This window comes from Pagrus pagrus, assembly GCF_965226575.1.
Source record: "Pagrus pagrus genome assembly, chromosome: 20".
Classification (NCBI taxonomy): Eukaryota; Metazoa; Chordata; class Actinopteri; order Spariformes; family Sparidae; genus Pagrus; species Pagrus pagrus.
The window spans coordinates 4,403,519-4,421,436 of NC_140207.1; the positions used below are offsets into that span (position 1 = coordinate 4,403,519).

The following is a 17,918-nucleotide window of genomic DNA, read 5'->3' on the forward strand; positions in this document are numbered from 1 at the left end:
GTCAGTCAAAGGTTTTTGACCACCTGCCTCCTCAGGACTCTGGTGGCAGCCGTTGATACTGTAGCTTCCTCTTTCTGCCAAGTCCAGGTAGTGTAGCCACTGATCCTTTAACTATAAAAGTAGTCATTGAAAGTAGGATTTAGTGTTGAAATTGGATAAAATCCTTGCAATATTAGTTTTATTTAACTATTTAAACTGTTCTTGTGCAATTTGTTTATTGCAAACACCTGAAAAACTTAAAATTTTACCAATGAACCTAAAATGCAATGGGGGTTGAATATTTTTGATTGCAACTGTATGCAAAACTTAATGCACATTTTGGAAAATGTTGTCATGTAGAATGCAAGAATGTATCATTTAAGTTCAAGAGAAAATCATTCCCTCAAGGTTCATGCTCTTTAGTTTAGCTCTTAAACAATACCTTGATTGTTCCTCTTGTTTGGTTGAAGCACAGTATCAAGGCTGTTTTGCATAGCTGAGATAATTGTTACTAGCCGGAGAAACATGTTAAAGGATAACTACCGTTTTTTACAACCTGGACCTTTTTTCTAGCAAAATATATGGTCATTTACTCACCCAGATAACTTTGGTCTGGGGTCTGTAGGTTGCCCTACTACCTCTGACCTGGAAGATGTCGTCTCTGAGCTGCGCCCGCACCCGCGACAGCCGGCTTGTTTACCTGTATCTGCTACTGCTAGTTTGACCCCGGATGTTGATAACGGACGAGCCCGGACTCAGAGGGGAATAGCACGAGCGTATCATGACAAAATATTAGTGAAATTAACTAGTTTCGTGGCAGATAATGCATTATATAGAGGCTGTGTGTCGCTGCCCCGTTACTCGCATTATATGGATATATCGGCGCTATGCTGGATCTAATTTCGTCCGAACGACGCCAAATGACACCAAAGTTATCTGGGTGAGTAAATGACCATATATTTTGCTATAAAAAAGGTCCAGGTTGTAAAAAACGGTAGTTATCCTTTAAGTATGCGGCATTTGCCATGATATTCAGAGGGTCACTGCAAAAAAAGGAAAAAACAATACTTGTTGATGAATGAATGATGGCATGTTTGTGTGGGTAAATTATGCATTGTAATATTCTGAGCTGCATAATTTGCACTAACAGTAAGATTTATGACTCCTGAAAAAATAACCTGACTGCCTTAAGAATTAAGCTTTGTACAATTTGAAATGTTTTGATGGTAACATTAAAAAACTCAAATAAACTCCAAGTATTAATTTGATCAACCTATTGTCAGCTTCTCTTTTGACACCCTAACTTGCTATTTTATGTAGAAGAAACTCTTAATCTTAAATGTGCAAAAAAACAGAAGTGACTTTTCTTGCCTGACTCAGGATTTTAAGACAGTCAGGTTACAATAACTTAGTTGAATCAGCCTGCTCAATGTTACTGTGGGGAGCTAAATTCTACACATCCAAATTCATCTATTTGCCCTTTGAGTTGGAATATTTCTGCCTGCCCAGTGACTTACAATGACATTAAGTGTTATTGTCTTTCCAGTATGTGGTTATCTCAGTTTTGACATCATTTCCATATGGATTCCCATTATGCAGCTGCTCAACCACCAATAGTCTGCTAATGGTATGAATGGAGCCCATGCTCTGCTCTATTTCATGGATGCATTTCAAGCAATATTAAACCTGTTGGAAGGACATTCCAAGGAACAACACTAAATACTTGTGAGATAATCAAAGCGAAACAGACTTGAATGTGCCAGTGTTAAAAATGTAAATTAATCTGTCTCCTTACTCCTTTAATTTTTTTTCACCGATTGTTTTTTTACAACTCAAACAACATAGCAGTGTAGCTTTTCATTACGGTGACACTTTGTAAGAACATCTTTATCTCATGGTGACTTTAGCAGATCATAATCAGAGTATTAGTGTGCATGTAAATGTACATAGATCATTACCAATCTATATCTTGTAGAACAACCTGAACCTGAAATGCAGACAATCCCAGTTGTCATCTTAATTACACTTGAGTGCAACTTCTCTGCATCAGCCTTCTAATGATATGTTTTCTATTTTTGTCTGTTTTCGGCAGCAATTTTTTGTCAGTTTCACACCAGATGTAAATAAATGACAGTCAACACCCCCTTCTTTTTTCTCATGTCTGTAACGTTTCTCCCTTTTTAATCATGAAGTTCTCGAGGGTTTCTTTTTAACTCCACATTATAATGAAATGAATAAATTTTCGCAAAATAACTTCCCCAGACTGTGCATCATAGTGATGAACTGTGATAACACACCAGGCACAATATCACCACCAAATTGCCCTTGAGAATAAGCTATTCTGTAATATATCCTAAACCTAAAAAAAAAAAAAAAGTCTTGTAACACAGGCCTAAATCCCCTGCCTCTAGAGTATCTACCCTAGGAATACCCCTGAGCCAAGACAGCATCTAGTGGAGGAGTTAAATCCATCCTACAGCCACTGTCAGTGTAGGTCCCGATGGGCCATGTAGAAGCAGGTGATATGTCTACAATTTTAAAGCACCAAGGTACTTTGTGCCATTAATCACAAATTTAACCACGCAACAATTCTTATTGATAAAAAAACAAAAACAGGTGATTCAGGGAGCTTATGAGACGAAAGACTTACTCCAGACTATTTTTTTGTGAATTTGAAAGTGTAACTTGTAAAAAAAATGGCCAGAATTTAAAGGTAGCTCAAGACCACATACTGCTGCTCACTATACAGGACTTGCTATTCCTTGCTGTTGCTATCTTTGGCTTTCGCGTTTAGCTCAGGTAGCTTTGGAGCTAAGCGGCTAATTAGCGTGAGTCTGCTCGCATAGCATCCTCAAATGACAGGTTCCCACCAGGCAACCAGAAACAGTCAACAGGCCTCCCAGTGAACACAGCTGAACTAAGGACTGAACACAGCTTCTGAGACTGATATAGGCCGGTTTGAAGTCTTGGGATACAGTAAGGAGGTGATTTACAGCGGCTCTGGCCAGGACTATAACTTCACGGAAAAGAAGACACAGCAGGCAGGGACAGGAGAGTGGTTAAGCGGCAGAGGACTCAGGCATCAGCAGCAGGCAAAACGGTTTGTATAGTACACACTGGTGTACGGTTGTAGTTTTCTGAAAGGAAAAAAGGTGCAAAAATATCTCCTTTCTTGACATGTTTTTAAGTTTATTGTGGCAAACTTGCTGCTTTTATATCTCCCAGCTGAAACTATGGGGGCTATCGGATTACCGCCTCTTGCAATACAAAGTGATATTCGGAGACAGGACGGGCTAGGGCTATTTGGTTAGCATGCTAACTTGAGCAGACATCTTTGCAACACATTATTTGTTCACACTGTGTTGATAATGTTTATTCATTTTATGAATTTTTTTAAACCAAAATTCTGGTCATATCTTACAAATGAGCCCCAGTAAGTAATATGGTGTGCTCAGAGAAAAAAAGTATTAGTACCAGCAGAGATTTATTTAAATTGCAAAATAATGGAAATTTGTCGTGCTTTTGTGGAAACAATGAGCTATAAAAGAATCTCTTGAGTCAGTGCTATTGTTTTTAACTTTTAGTCATGATTTCACACTCAGCTCCCAATTAAAATTCATCTTTCTTGACTTGGATAAAACACAACCACGACACGTCATCCTCAATTTGCCACAAGGCTTGTTGCAGAATACTTTGTCCATTCTGTCATCTGAGGACACAGAATATTTTCTACCAGTTTAATTTGAATTTCTGCATTTGAAATGCAGTCTCCGCTGTCTTGAGTGTCTTTGAAAACACTAAACCAGACAGATGCGTTCTTCTATTTTTTTTTCTTTTTCATTTTGTTGGCATTTTTTAAAAACCTTTAAGCGATGGCCATAAATCTGAAAGCAGTGTAGCAGACTGAGTATTTTTTACACCTGGGCAGCAGCTAGAATGATCTTTTTTTTCTATGCTAAATAACAGCCAGCTACCACAAGTAACAACACACCATGCCAGACATCCAAAGTTGTCTCCAGCGTTGTCAGAGAAGCCACTATTTGAGAACAGTGCTGTTCGATACGTCATGATTTGATTTCTCAGAGTATGGCAAGTTTCAAAGAGAAACACTAAGACAGAAAAGAATTTTGGCAGCCTGCAGCGGAGAAATGTGAAACCTCCTCCTTAATGGGAGAGGAAAGATCGACAGTTACTGTGTCACCACTTGTCAGAAAGAGGAGTGGAGGTATACTGTGGAGCTTGAGTTGTTCTGAAAGTAGTTTTACATGGTACCTTCTGCTTGTGTCGGAGGAATGCTTGGGGAAAACAGGGGTTCAATAAAAGATGTAGACTGCTGGCCACAGCAACTGATAAAGTGAAAAAAATGAGCTGTGGTGGGTGTCAAACCAAAATTAATTATTTCTGAGCAGTACCTCTTTTGTACCCACCAAACATAGAATGGACGGGGCTTGGATTCCATAGTTTTAAGGGTGTAAGGTGAACATTTTGTCATAATTATACATAAGCTTGAGCTTTTGGGTTCCAGTAAGCCCTTTTACAAATTCAAATAATTTTGAATGAAGGGTTTGCAAATATGACAAAGTAATGTATTATGAAAAACACACTGTATTAGAGTCTAACCATAATGTCAACTGAAAGCGCAGGAAGAGACAAAGATACATCTGAGCAACACTTAATGAGAAAATATGAAATAACCAGTCGTTGGTAAAAGAATCCGGAAGGTTATATGCCCGGGTCTTTTTAAAACACACATTTTTGTTGCAACAAGCCAGCTCCACAACTGAATTCCAGCCAAAAATGTCTTTTTTTTTGCTGGAAATTGTCCCATGGTCTTGATGAACATATACAGTTGTGTCATGCTTACATGTTGAAACATAGTCTTGAACTGCAGTCACTGGCATGGAAGCCCCTCCACCTCCTGATATGAAAGTCCGGTCATACACATAAAATGTGAAGGTGAAATAACATGTTTTGTAGAAATGTCAATATGGTACATGTACAGGTAAAATCTGAATATATAACTGGTTTGCAGAAAAAGTTCATTGCCGACATTTTATTCTGGGGACTGGGCTTGACCCACTTAACAGAAGTTTTTAATCGATCAATTATGCATTTTTCGAGGGGCAGAACTATTAACTATTTCAAATGTCAATAATACATTAGGTGTCTGTTAGTATTTGGATGTGAAAGGGATTACAAGCAGTCAGTTCCTTGGAGCTTTACAGTGTTTTTCAGCTCACTGTGTTGGTGTTCCCTCCTACAACTTTAGTGTGTTTTGGTTCACTCTCAATGCTCTCATTAGTATTGTTTCGGTGAAAAGGCTCATCCACCATGTGCTACATGCCCAGCACCAAATGAGAGAGCCCAGGTTAGCGATCACCTGGTATATACTGTATAGTGAAACATTTAACAGCTGGAGTCCAAAAAACAGTGCAAAAAAAAAAAGAAACATGTTTTGTTTGCTTTTGTTAAGTACAGTATCTGCTATACTGCATTTCTTGCAAAAAGACAATTTTCTCCCAGACTTCTATAATGGCAGCAAATGTGTCTGTGGGATAAGTGATTGTGTGCAAACCTTCTATGTAGTTGTGAACAATTTCACACCATGAACATGTGTTTGAAATTCTAACATTACTGTTGCATCTGTTTCTCTGTTCCTTCTTGCGTTTCCTTTTTGCATTATGTCTAAATGTTGCACTTAACTAGATGCATGCCCTACTGTATGAGTCCAAGCTGAATGATGCCGTTTTTCTTCTGCCTCAAACCCAGAGAAATTGTTGAAAAAGAAGACTTGCTCTCATGGCTTCTGAAAGTTTAAAGGTGTCCAGTTAGTGTGTAGTCACCGTCCTTGTATGTTACACTATATTCATAATCCTTTTCTCGGGACATTTCAAAGAAAGGTTCAAAGTAAAAATGCTGTCCATGTTTGAAGTGAGATGTTCTGTAAAACAACGCCCCCTTTTTATTTTGAGCAAATTCCACTATTGTGCCATACTGTATTCATCAATCAGCAATGATAAGATGACCTGCCTATTGAATTATCTGTTTTGTTTTCGTGCTGGTCCTGGCAGAGGGCAAGGTTGTCGAAGAAGTAACATTTTTTGAGTGCTTGGATTTAAGGTCATCATCAATGAAATACCTTGAGCTGCTTCTCTTGTACGTACCATCAAGTAATGTTGGGCTGTAAAGCTTTATTCTTCATTTAAAATGCTTATGTCCTTCAGGCAAAAAGTGGGTTTGCTTGCGTATCTGATGAAGTAGGGTCAATTTTGTAAATAAATTACATTTCTAGCTACGGCATGTGTATATGAATTACATGAGTTAATCTACATGTCGATATGACAGTGGTTATTTGACTGCACAGGTTCTTTTTTCTTTGAAAGACAGGTGGTGAGATAGGATATGCTATCGCTTCTTTTAACGCCTTGCATTTCTTTGTTTTCGACAAAATGCCACGGGAATAAGGTCTTAGAATCCATAATCATCCCATTTCATGTCCTGTAACCTCTCCAAATTGTGCCATGGCAACACTGTTTCCTTGTAATCCTCAAGGGAAAAAAATAGAGCATAAAAAAATGAATAAAAAACAGGTTGGATAGACTTCAATATCAGCCCGGTGGTACTTGTCATACTGAATTTTGGATGTATAGTAACTGAAGGCATTAGCCCCTCATATCGCCATGTGCGTGTGGTGATTGTTGGTTAATCAGCACACTGGTTGTGGAGAATTACAGAATTAATTAGAAAATTAATAACCATGAGAGGGAGAAACGTCTGTTGCATGTCAGTGTCAGAGTCCAGGTCTGTCATTTACCCTCAGACTCTTTAGGATAATTGTTGCAAGGGCAAACAATAGAAAAGAGCAGCACGAATGACGTCAAACTCACTGACTGATGCACACAGACTTCTGTTAAACAAATAATTGTTTGCTAAAAAAAAAGGAAAGATGAATGGTTTTATTTATAAAAGCCTCCCACCACAAATTCTGCATTCAGCCTGTCCATGTGTACAGTACAGTTTTCCACAAAAAAGGGAAGTTACATAATGCAAAATCCACTAGATGAAAAATAACAAATAAACAATATGTGGGTCACCCAACGCACAAAGGAGAGAAAGGGGGAGAACTCAAGTGTCCTCCATATTATATATTCATACATGGACAAGCTAAGGCACAAAACACACATACATAAATGGGTCTCTTGAATCATTTGAGTTGGTTAAGAATAACGGCTGGTTTGCATCATTTCCTTGAGCCATAGAGGAAGAGTGTTTTGTGGTTTGAGTTAATATAAAGATGGACTGAATTAAAATTCAGTATCCCGCTGAACTCGACACAACAGCTCTGTTTATCCATAATGTGTATGTGTTGACATTTACAGTTCAACTCTTGGCTGGGAGAAACAAAAAAAATCCAAAATCATCTGTAGTAAGAAAGCAAATATTATTCAGATCACATTCCACAGTCATTGACATTAACTCTAGACTGACAATATCTGCCTAGGGTGTCCTATTTGAGAAAACCTCACTTGCATTGGCAATATAAATTCCTACATTTTGACACAATAGTTGTTAAATATCACAGTTTAACTGGCTGAACTTTTATACTTATTATTTTATATATATGTGTGTGTGTGTGTATATATATCTATATATCTATATATCTATATATATATATATATATATATATATATATATATATATATATATATCTATATATATATATATATATATATATATATATATATATATATATATATATATTGTCTTTAACAAGACAACGTTGCAGTAAGGGGTTACATAACCGAGGATGAAGAGAAACTTGCTCTGAAGTCTTTCAACCTTATATCGATTCTGCAATAAAACCACAACGCATTACATTATATTATCTACAGGACTCTGGCTGTAGAAAAATTGTGTTTTTCTGTTAATTTCAAACATTAATTGCAGGTCTGTGGTGGGAGGAGAACTCTGGTTTTCCCTATTAAAGTGTGAACTTGTCATGCCAGTCAACCATCTCACTCCAAACCCTCGTTTTCTGCCTTGCAACATAAAAGATTTTTAGTGTAAGCAATAACTGTTAGCAGCGGAGATAAATCACAAGGTACAGAATGATCCAATGTGAATGTAATACCTATACATATTTGACATCCAATGTCATCAAGTATAATACAATATGACTTTTGGGAAGCATGTGGTGTTGAATATTTGGTGAAATGTGTCAGAGTGCTATTGATCCTGTCCATCCGTCCACTTTCCAGCACTTATCCTGGACTGTGCCATTCTTTCTCCCTAGCTACATCCTGCAGCCCTTCTCAGAGATCCTGGTGTATTCCTGGACTATGGGATATTCAATATAATCCATCCAGTCTGTTCTGGGCTTTTTACAGCATGTCTTCCCAGTTGGACATACAGAAATACCTTCAGAGTGAAGGGGCTGTGATTTACTCTTAGTACCTTACAGATCTTCCTTAACATTGCGACAAAACCTCATTGAATGTAAAGTTTTACTTATGACTTCACCTATAAAGTAATTATATTATGTATTTCATTTGATTTACTTAAGCTACTGGTAGCACTGATATACTTGATTTACAATATAATAGATACACTGTTAAGTAAAACAAAGCATCAGGCTTCACGGTGGCATTATTTGAGGTGGTTTTGCAGATAAATTGTACAGTTTTAAATTAGACTATGAAGACCCTCTTGCTCCAATGTGTTAGACCCACTTTGTAAAATTGTAAAATAAGCATGAAATTCTCTTGGTTTGACATGGTGTGAAGGAAGACGAAAAGGCTTGTGACATGAGTTATTAATCACTCCTGTGTATTTAAACCTGTGTTATTCCCTCACTCTTTGTCAGTTTGTCTGTATTGAACTTAAGTCAGTTTTTGCTGACTGCCATTTTATTGCTTGTACTTTTGGATTTTGGAATTTTCCGGCCTCCTTTTCTGTAGCTTCAAAAAAAGTGAAACACTTGGACAAAAAAATAGATTGCAAGAAATGTGTGGGAATCAAACCCATGTCACCAGAGCTGTAGAAAACATTCATACCCATCGATCCACAGATGTTGTTGTAATGCTGATCCTGATGGAAAATTGATTATTCACAGATGTGTTAGAGTGCTCCCTAACTGCGATTGATGCGCTTTAAACAATACAGTAGATGCATGTAGGAGTATTTCTCTCTCTCTCTCTCTAAATATATATATATATATATATATATATATATATATGAATATGAGGAGAGAGAGAGGACAACATACATGGTCCTCGAGCAACATAAAGGTGACAGTTTGTGACTCAAATGCACCTTGTAATAGACACTCTAACCACCCTTCTCTACCACCAACTGATTGGTGATAAAAACCTTTAGGGGCACTTGAGGCTCTGCTGGGACAGTTGGGGTTGTATTTCTTCTGAGTCTACCCCTCAGGGATACATGTTCAGTTGTAATTTGCAGCTTGTATGTTACTTGGATGTCTGTTCTTTTTTATTCTGAACTTGTAACAACATTATGATCTGACAGTGATGCTGGAAAGAAGAGATTTTTTTTTTTTTATTTGCTTTTCCCACTTTCCCGTTACATAATCCAACTTTGGGTAATATGAGATACATTCATGTTTACGATAAGCTAACACAAAAGCATCATGGGTGAACGACAGATCAAGATTTGGCCTGTTCCCCAAAGGAATCACGTCTTTGTGCAAAATTTCAGTAGCAAGAGGTTAACAAACAACAGGTCAGTGAAAAATAATTATCACAATTGAGAAAATTTTTCTCGGTCTCGATGCAGCGTGAATCTCTCTTCAGCCTCTATTTTCAAGGATCACTGGCGCGCAGCTCGCAGCTCAGAGTGCGGTCAAGAGGTGTGTGATATAACATCAGCACAGTTGGAAACAGCGAGTAGGATTATTACAATTACTAGTAGGTATTGTAGAGGCTAGTATCAGTCATCACCAATCAAATCTGCTCCTTCCCTTTCCTTTAAAAGCAGTACTTAGGGCTACAACAATGTGAGTCAATTTTCGGTGGAGAGAATGGTCTGGAGTGGATTCGCCACAAAGGCGTGTCTTCCAAAACGAAAAGGACGTCTGTGGTGTGAGGTGTAAAATCACAATGAATTTTTTGTAAAGCACATGAAATAATGTTGGAGGAGGATAGCACATTTGTTTACCATTGGTCCCAGAGCACAGAACAGTTCAGTTGGAAGTAAGCAGCCATCTGCCAGCAATCGTCATCAGTCCCTCACATCTACAGTATATAGAATGCAGCCGCCTCCATAATCCACACTATGTATGACGCGTGAAGTCCAACACTGCAACGATGCCAGCACACACTGTATACTCAGCTTCAGGATTGATTCGCCAATCTCAAGAATAAACGCTGGCAATGGACGTTTCTGCAAACCACGGATGTTAAAACTTTACGTCTTGTGTTTCAAGTTCACATTTATTTAGGTTAAATTTTCCATTTTATCCTCTGTCAATGCTGTGCTTATCTTCTGGTTAGGGTTCGGCACAAAAAACACTTGGTTAGGGTTAGAAAAACATCATGTTTTGGCTTAAAATACCTCCTTCGGTTGCCTCAAACCCGACCAGAGATCTCCTGACTTTTCATCAAAGATATCCAGTCTTTTTTTTATTTTTTCATGGAAGCAGTAGTTTTTTTTTTTTTTTTCTCTCTGTTCTGAAAAAGTACATCCTTTTGTTTAAGTCACAAAGGTTAACATTTCATACAATTGCTGTAGTGAATGCCATTCCCAGGAACAGGCTTTATTTTTCCAGAAAGGCTATTGAAAGAAACACTCAATAAGACATTGCATTGAGATTGTCCAGATATGATGTCCCAACCATGGCTCTCTAAATATTTCTAAATTCAGAATTGAATTTCCCAAATATTTTTTCAACAAAGCCTAAATCATGACCTCGCATTGTGGGGTTTGAAATAATTCGGCATTTCGGAGGCAGAGAGGGTCTAATGGAAGCTAGTACGAAAAAGGATTTAAGATGTATTTTTACGGGAAGTGATCACAAGCGCATCCCATGGTAGAGCTACCAATACTACACAGAAAATGACCTCACCCTACATCACCAACATCCAACCACGCAGGTGACGCAAGTTCAAATCCTAGACATCCTTGACATTACAATCGACTTAATCAATTGAATTTTATTGAAAATATATTTCATGTTTCATTTATCTATATAATTGTATCTATTTTATTGAAATAACGGCATAATTGCATTGCTCTGTCTTCCCAGGGTACCAGTTGAAAATAAACTGCACATGTACATAATGTACACGAAAAGCCCTGAAAAATAATCTTGTTGAAAAAAGTTCCCTCATACTGTTCTCAAGGTTAATTCACCATGAAGACTCAATCCGTGTTTCCTTTTTGCTGCAGTATATTCACAAAGTAAATTTGTTTTCAAATGCAAACTTTAAGGAAGGCCTTGCAGACTTTAATAAACGGAAAACAAAAATGATTTTTGTTTTTCAACAGGGAGTCATCTCTTTTCATTGGCAGTGGTTTTGGTTCTGTTGTGTTTTGTACCGACTGAGAATGGTAGTTTTATCATTGATTTTCACAGTTGCCAGATACCAACATCTTCATACAGTACAGGATACATTTGTAGTAAGAGAGCTATGGTAATTTTCACATTTTTGTCTATAATTGTTGCCCTTTGCTCTTCTTATTTTTCGAGTGTGAGAAAATATGTTGCACATGAGAAGTGGTGGGAAAATAAAGATATGCAAACGGACACTCAGCGTAATTATTTTTCGAGTAATAAACGCATTATTTCCCCAGCCGAGCACTGCTCTACAAAATCTGGTAAATGCCCACGAGGGGGAAGTGGACTGTGAAATTTTTATGATAGTGGCAATTTAGTCAATAAAAGCAGATGTATCGCCTGCTGAGCACTTCCATAAGTAAGTGTTCACAGACTGAGTGAAGTGTCATCACTTTGGCTGGGACAGGAGCATCCTCAGGGCTTTTCTTGTGAAACTATCATCCAGCACTCCTTCCTACACACCACCTCTCTACACTCTGCCAGTCTACATTAGTGGGGATTTGTGCCCACCGGTAATGGAGGTTTCTTCTGTGTAACATGCACAACATTTTGTGAACTAAAAACAATTGCTGGGATATAATGAAGCGACATTATACAATATATTAACACAATATTTGTTAGTTTCATGGCTTACAAATGCAAACACACTCATTGTGTCACCCACTTTAGTCATCAAAACACTAGAGAAGTATTAACTTAGGTGATGCAGCAGCTGTACAATACAGATACTAGAAAGTAATACAAGTAAAAAGTCATTTTTATTGGCAGCTCACCTTGAGAAAAAAAAAAGAAATGTTTTATTCAATGCAAAAAAAGAAAAGAAAAAAAAAAGAAATACTCACTTCCTAGAGAGCGCTGCAGTGAGCAACAGGGTTCAAAATTAATAGATGCAAATGACTCTGCGTTATTACTATGGAAGCCTACAGACATCCTAAGAAAATGCTGTTTCTGAAAAGCATGAAAAATATTGCAGTGTCTGTGAATACCTGAATTTTAATACATTGGCTCAAATTCATCTTTTCTATCAGAGTAAAGGAGCAAATAAATTAAAATCACAAAGCTTATGTCCTAAATGAAGGTGAATTCTGTGTCTGTGTATCTTTTGGTCATTCAATTGTCTTTTCTGAAACGGCATTATAAAACAAAAAATTGGTTTATGGTTTACAGAATGTATTTTAAAATACAAAAATCAAACTTGAAATGCAAGGCATTTTTCTTTTTCAAGGTCAAAAGGGATGAGCAGAATTTTAAAAAATGGCTTGACTTCCATTTTCTATAACAAAAAAACTTGAAAATAAACATATAGTTACTCCTCGAATATAACTCCAGTTCTGTATGAGCATGTGCATAACCACAGATATAAAACACATGGATGGATTTAAAAAAATAAATAAATAAATAAATAAATAAATAAAAAAAAAAAATAAATAAAAAAATAATATACATATATATATATATATATATATATATATATATATATATATTATATCTGTGTGTAGAACCATGCATTTTCAGGGTCATCTATAATCAGGGTACACAGACTAGCTGTATGGTAACAACTGTGTGACAGACTAACACAAACTCAGTGCAGGTTCGAGTCAGGTTTGGGTGTAAAAAACAGAATGCCTGTCAAGTTCGGGTCAGGCTCAGTTACTAATCCTTGGACTCGGTCGAGCTCGGACAGAACAGAAAAAATGTAGCCATAGCTGTGCTATAAATCTACCCACCACTTAGACTGTGTTGTGCATCTATGTGTGGCTTTACGGTACTGGTGCTTGGAGCGACCAAAGAGGATGAAGAGACTAGCATTGCAGCAATTTCCTTCATTATATTACACATTCAATTTTCATCTAACCCTTCAAGGATTTTTTTTATGGCATTTAAAATACGGGACAATTATTAATCCTACAGATTACAGGCCTTATTTTGCCATATCTGAAATCATATAAAAGTAGGATTTCAAAGATATTTTAGCCTGGGCTAAAGCAACAATGTCTGGCACATGTGCAATCCCAACACTTGGGGCTTTTGTCTTGTAAATAACCACATCCGGTCTCAGAATATGAATACAGGATTTTTTATTTTTTTAAATTTTTTTTTCATTTCTGTTTTGTAGTGATTCTATTTCTTGAAGTGAAAAATAAAAGCCCAACCATTTATCAAACTTTCATCCTACCTTTTAAACACAAAGAAGAAAAAGACCTTGCATTTCAACCTTCATTTCTGCACGTAATTCATACAACCAGTCGTATTTAGTTTTTTCATAGCTGTATATGAAAAGAAAGTTGAATGAACAAAAGATACACTGACTTTTCTGAACAACCTTTGATTTGAAAAAAAAGGGAATCAGTTCCAGTAAGAGCTCACACACTGTATGTCCATTAACAATTAACTGTCAAAATGTCCTTGAGCAAGGACCTGTTTAGTGTACCCACCCACGTGGTGTTAGTTAGTCTTGGTAAAAGCTTCAGCTGCAGTGAATGTATTTCACTGAATTTATAAGCATACTTCCCACTTGAATTCTGCAAATCTTGTGAGGGGAGTTTAATTATTGAATAATTTGAGGGAAATCTTCTGAAGAGAGGGCTACAGGTACTGGTGAATGCCTCATCTATTTGATGCTGACACTAAGAAAAATGAATGACTACTTATTATTCCAGCTCATGATGAGATATGCTTGATTCTTAAGTCAAACATGAGATACAAGAAGTAATGATCAATTATTGTCAAGTTCATCTTTTTGAAGAAAAACTGCAGGGGAATCAACTTCGATCCGGAACTACTCCACTTCTGTGCGCGCTAAATCAAATGACGGTGTAAGGTATTGTGTTTACATCCTCCACAGTTTGTAATCAGAGAGAATGGTTCTGACATTTGCGATATAATAACCCAGCGCTGTACCATCACCAAACTTCTGAAAATGATAGAGAATCATTATGAGTTTATTGCTGTGCCTTCTACTGAGGCAACAGATTTGTTAAGCGTATTGTATCCCTGCAGTTATTAAACTGAAAAAAAAAATGAAACACCCGCTGCACTTAACAAGAATTTGAATCCCATAGAGAGAAAAAAAGAGACAAATGTCACTATATTATACTTAACTGCTTTCTTGCAGATGCTAACCAATGCGGCATTATTTCAGACAGGAGACAGGAAATTATTAGCCCACTCAGTTCTGGCCTTGACAAAACCATTTTTCTGCTGACAGTCAATTTTGTATTTGTTCCAGCAATTCCGACAATACACACATTTTTTTTTTGTTTTGTTTTTTTCTTTCACTGCAAACAATGCTGTCAGAGATGAAGCCAACCCACAAACCACAATGCACAGCTGCACACCTGGCAGCTAAGTATTTCTATACAGGAACACTGACACAAGCTGCACTGGTTTTCTTTAAAGTTTGGATTATTTAGCAAAGTGATTAACCATCCGTTGAAAGGTTGGCATCTCTACATTATGTGATCCATCCTCAACTAACCTGGAGCAGCTTCAGTCATTTAAGTGGTCACAGTATCTTGTTATGGTGCCGATGTGCAACAAGTGGATTTCACCCAGTCCAACACAACACGTTCTTACTCCCAACCCATCAAATTTGCCAGCTTGGTCAGTGGCCAGAAGCTTCAAACTGTGATGTCTACCTACCCCTCTTGCACAATATGCAACATTTGGTTAGACCTTTAAAAATAAGCCTGCTGATAAATATTTCAGCTATTCTAACATCACATTTGGAATGATATCGACATTGTCAAACAGTTGCGGTATGGTTAGTTTCAGGCACAAAAGCTACTTGGTCAGTGTTAATAAAAGTTCATTCTTTGGCTAAACTTATGTTAGTCTCTTAACTAACATAAGTGACTCAAGTTACGTCATTTATTATGATAACTTAGTTACATCACATTAATTAAAGACAAATCAATCTTGACTTCTGATCATGAACAGGATACAAACCATGGTCCACTGAATGACCCACACAACCAGTCCATAAGTCGTACTGGAATGTACAGTATACTGAATCACTGTTACAATACTTTTGCAAAGCTAGATCTGCTCTGGCTGCACTCATTGTCACTGTGCTATAAGGGAAAAAAAAAAAAAAGCTCTGGCCTGTTTGCATTTCTTGAAACCAATCACAATCACCTTGGGCGTCATAAAGCCCAAGGTGCAACAATGGTGCTCCTGTGAAATGGTGTCTTGGGAGGGACTTGTTTCGGTGGAACATTTGCATGTGGAGATGTTTAGCCCTGGCCTTAAAATGGTCAAATCCCTGCAAAATAATAGGTAACAACTGCTAACTTGTTTACAAACTGTTAGTGACCAGGTAAGGGTTGCCATTCTCAGCATGTAGGTTGAGACCTTGTTGTTGTTTCCCATTGGGACAGGTAGAAGAAGGGGAGAAGAATGCCAGATGAAGTACAGTAGTGGACAAATGTCAGACTTACATACATTCTACATCCGGTAAGTGAGACTACTGTTACAGTGAATGCCTGTTGAATAACAAGGGCCATATCAACCTTTGACATGGTTTGCAGTAAAGATTACATAAGGCGACATGGAGTGTCTTTCTTTCCTGATGGAGACTGGATTCTATTATTTAGACGAGAGAACTCAGAAACGCCTACGATCAACTCTTTAAAGTCCTTGTTACGTTAGTATATCTGACATATTTCAAGTGTTTCAGCTCAGCGGTGCATAAGGGCAATTCAAATTATGACCTGAAAGTATGTAAAAGTTGTTTGAAATGAGAAAAAGTCATAATGGTTTGAGTGGAATATGAATGCTGAATAAAAAGGTCAGGGAAATGTAAAAAAAAAAAAGTACGGCATTTCTGTTGAAAGAGGGTTGATTTTATGGCACAGTTGTGCATAGGAACAGGAAAGAAGCTATCCCAAAAACCTGTGATCAGGAAGAGATTCTTCCATAGCTGCGGATGATTTAAAAAAATGTTCTGTTACTTTTTGAGTCAAAGGTTATCGTTTATTGAAAAATGGGAAGGCACAGACGCAGTTGTACCTTGAGCCTACACCTTTTTTAGTTTGTGAAGGATCTTCATGTGCCCACCGAAAGCAACAACAGCAGCAGGATTTGAGTTTTCAGTGCCCACCTAATGCGGTCTTGTCATTGCCATGCAGGGAGCTATATCAATAACCTATCAACAGCTGCAGCTGTTATGCTAGCACAGCAAACAGTGGGTAGACATCCGCACTTGAGCGTTCCTTTGGGAAGGCTGGGGAAATCAGAGAACTAATCAGCAGCAGCTAGGACTGTGGAGGTGAATGCAAGTGCAACAAGCTGGTGACGATGATGGGAGCTGACACAGAGAATTGGGAGAGGATCAGGAGACACCCTTACTTAAGGAAGCTGTTTCCTCAGCCTGGAAAACTTTGATCTAATGTAATGGAGTCCTCATCAGGAGGGGAAGGAGAAACAATGGGAATCTGGAAATTGTTTGCTTGGAAGGCCTGTGAAATTAAGATGAGAAGATTGGAAGGTTTTTTTTTGTTGTTGTTGTTGTTTGTGTGTGGCTCTGAAAGCTTGTTTCTATATTTCCTCAAACAGTTGGGTACAATGCTTGTTCTTGTTCTCTGATGTTTGCACAGACTTGTTTGGGCTCTGTAACAACAGCGTTATTAACGTCCCAGGGGTGTAGATAGCAGGTAAATTAATACTAATTCTATGCAGAGATGTACAAATTAGCCTGTTTTTTTTTTCCAGTGGCTTGTTAGTGAGGAACACCACGCAAACACACATGCGTGCACATGCAACTCACAGAGACACACATTTGTATCCATCGCGTACACACATGGGTATAAGTAAACATGACACACCTCTCCTCCCCCAGTCAGACATACAAATACAGTAGACAAGCCAACATATGCACACATGAACAAATACAAACACACACCTACTTCTTAATCTCCCAGCGCCATACACACAACAAGGGGGAGAATTATGAACTGCGAGGACTTGGCTTGGTATCAGAGGGAGGCTACCTCGCCGCTTGTTTCGGATGTTAATTAGTTTGGCCTGTTTGCATTTTTATTTATCTGGCGCAGGGAGTTTGAGCTGATAATCTATTCACACTGATATTGAGAGATAAAACTTGAGCTCAGATGAGGTTGGCCATCGGAACTGCTGCTTTTCTTAAATTATTCATCGGCAGCGCAGCTCTGAGTGGCGCCCCGCGCATTTCAAAGTCACTTCAACCGAACCGTTTATCTGCTCAAGGTACACGTTGGGGATGGATATCGGCATCTAATAACGTATCGCTCTCCGTCGCTCTCTGTCTCACCCCTTGGCATCAAACAGCTCTGCGATATATTATCCCCCCTTTCCGTTGAATTAAAATGCTATATCACTCTCAAAC

At 37.9% G+C, this 17,918-nt stretch overlaps 1 long non-coding RNA gene across 1 annotated transcript in view; it reads right to left on the reverse strand.

Annotated features, from left to right (window-relative positions):
• Positions 1-17,918, reverse strand: part of LOC311249114 — a 419,388-nt gene that overhangs the window by 200,613 nt on the left and 200,857 nt on the right. The window lies entirely within an intron of this gene.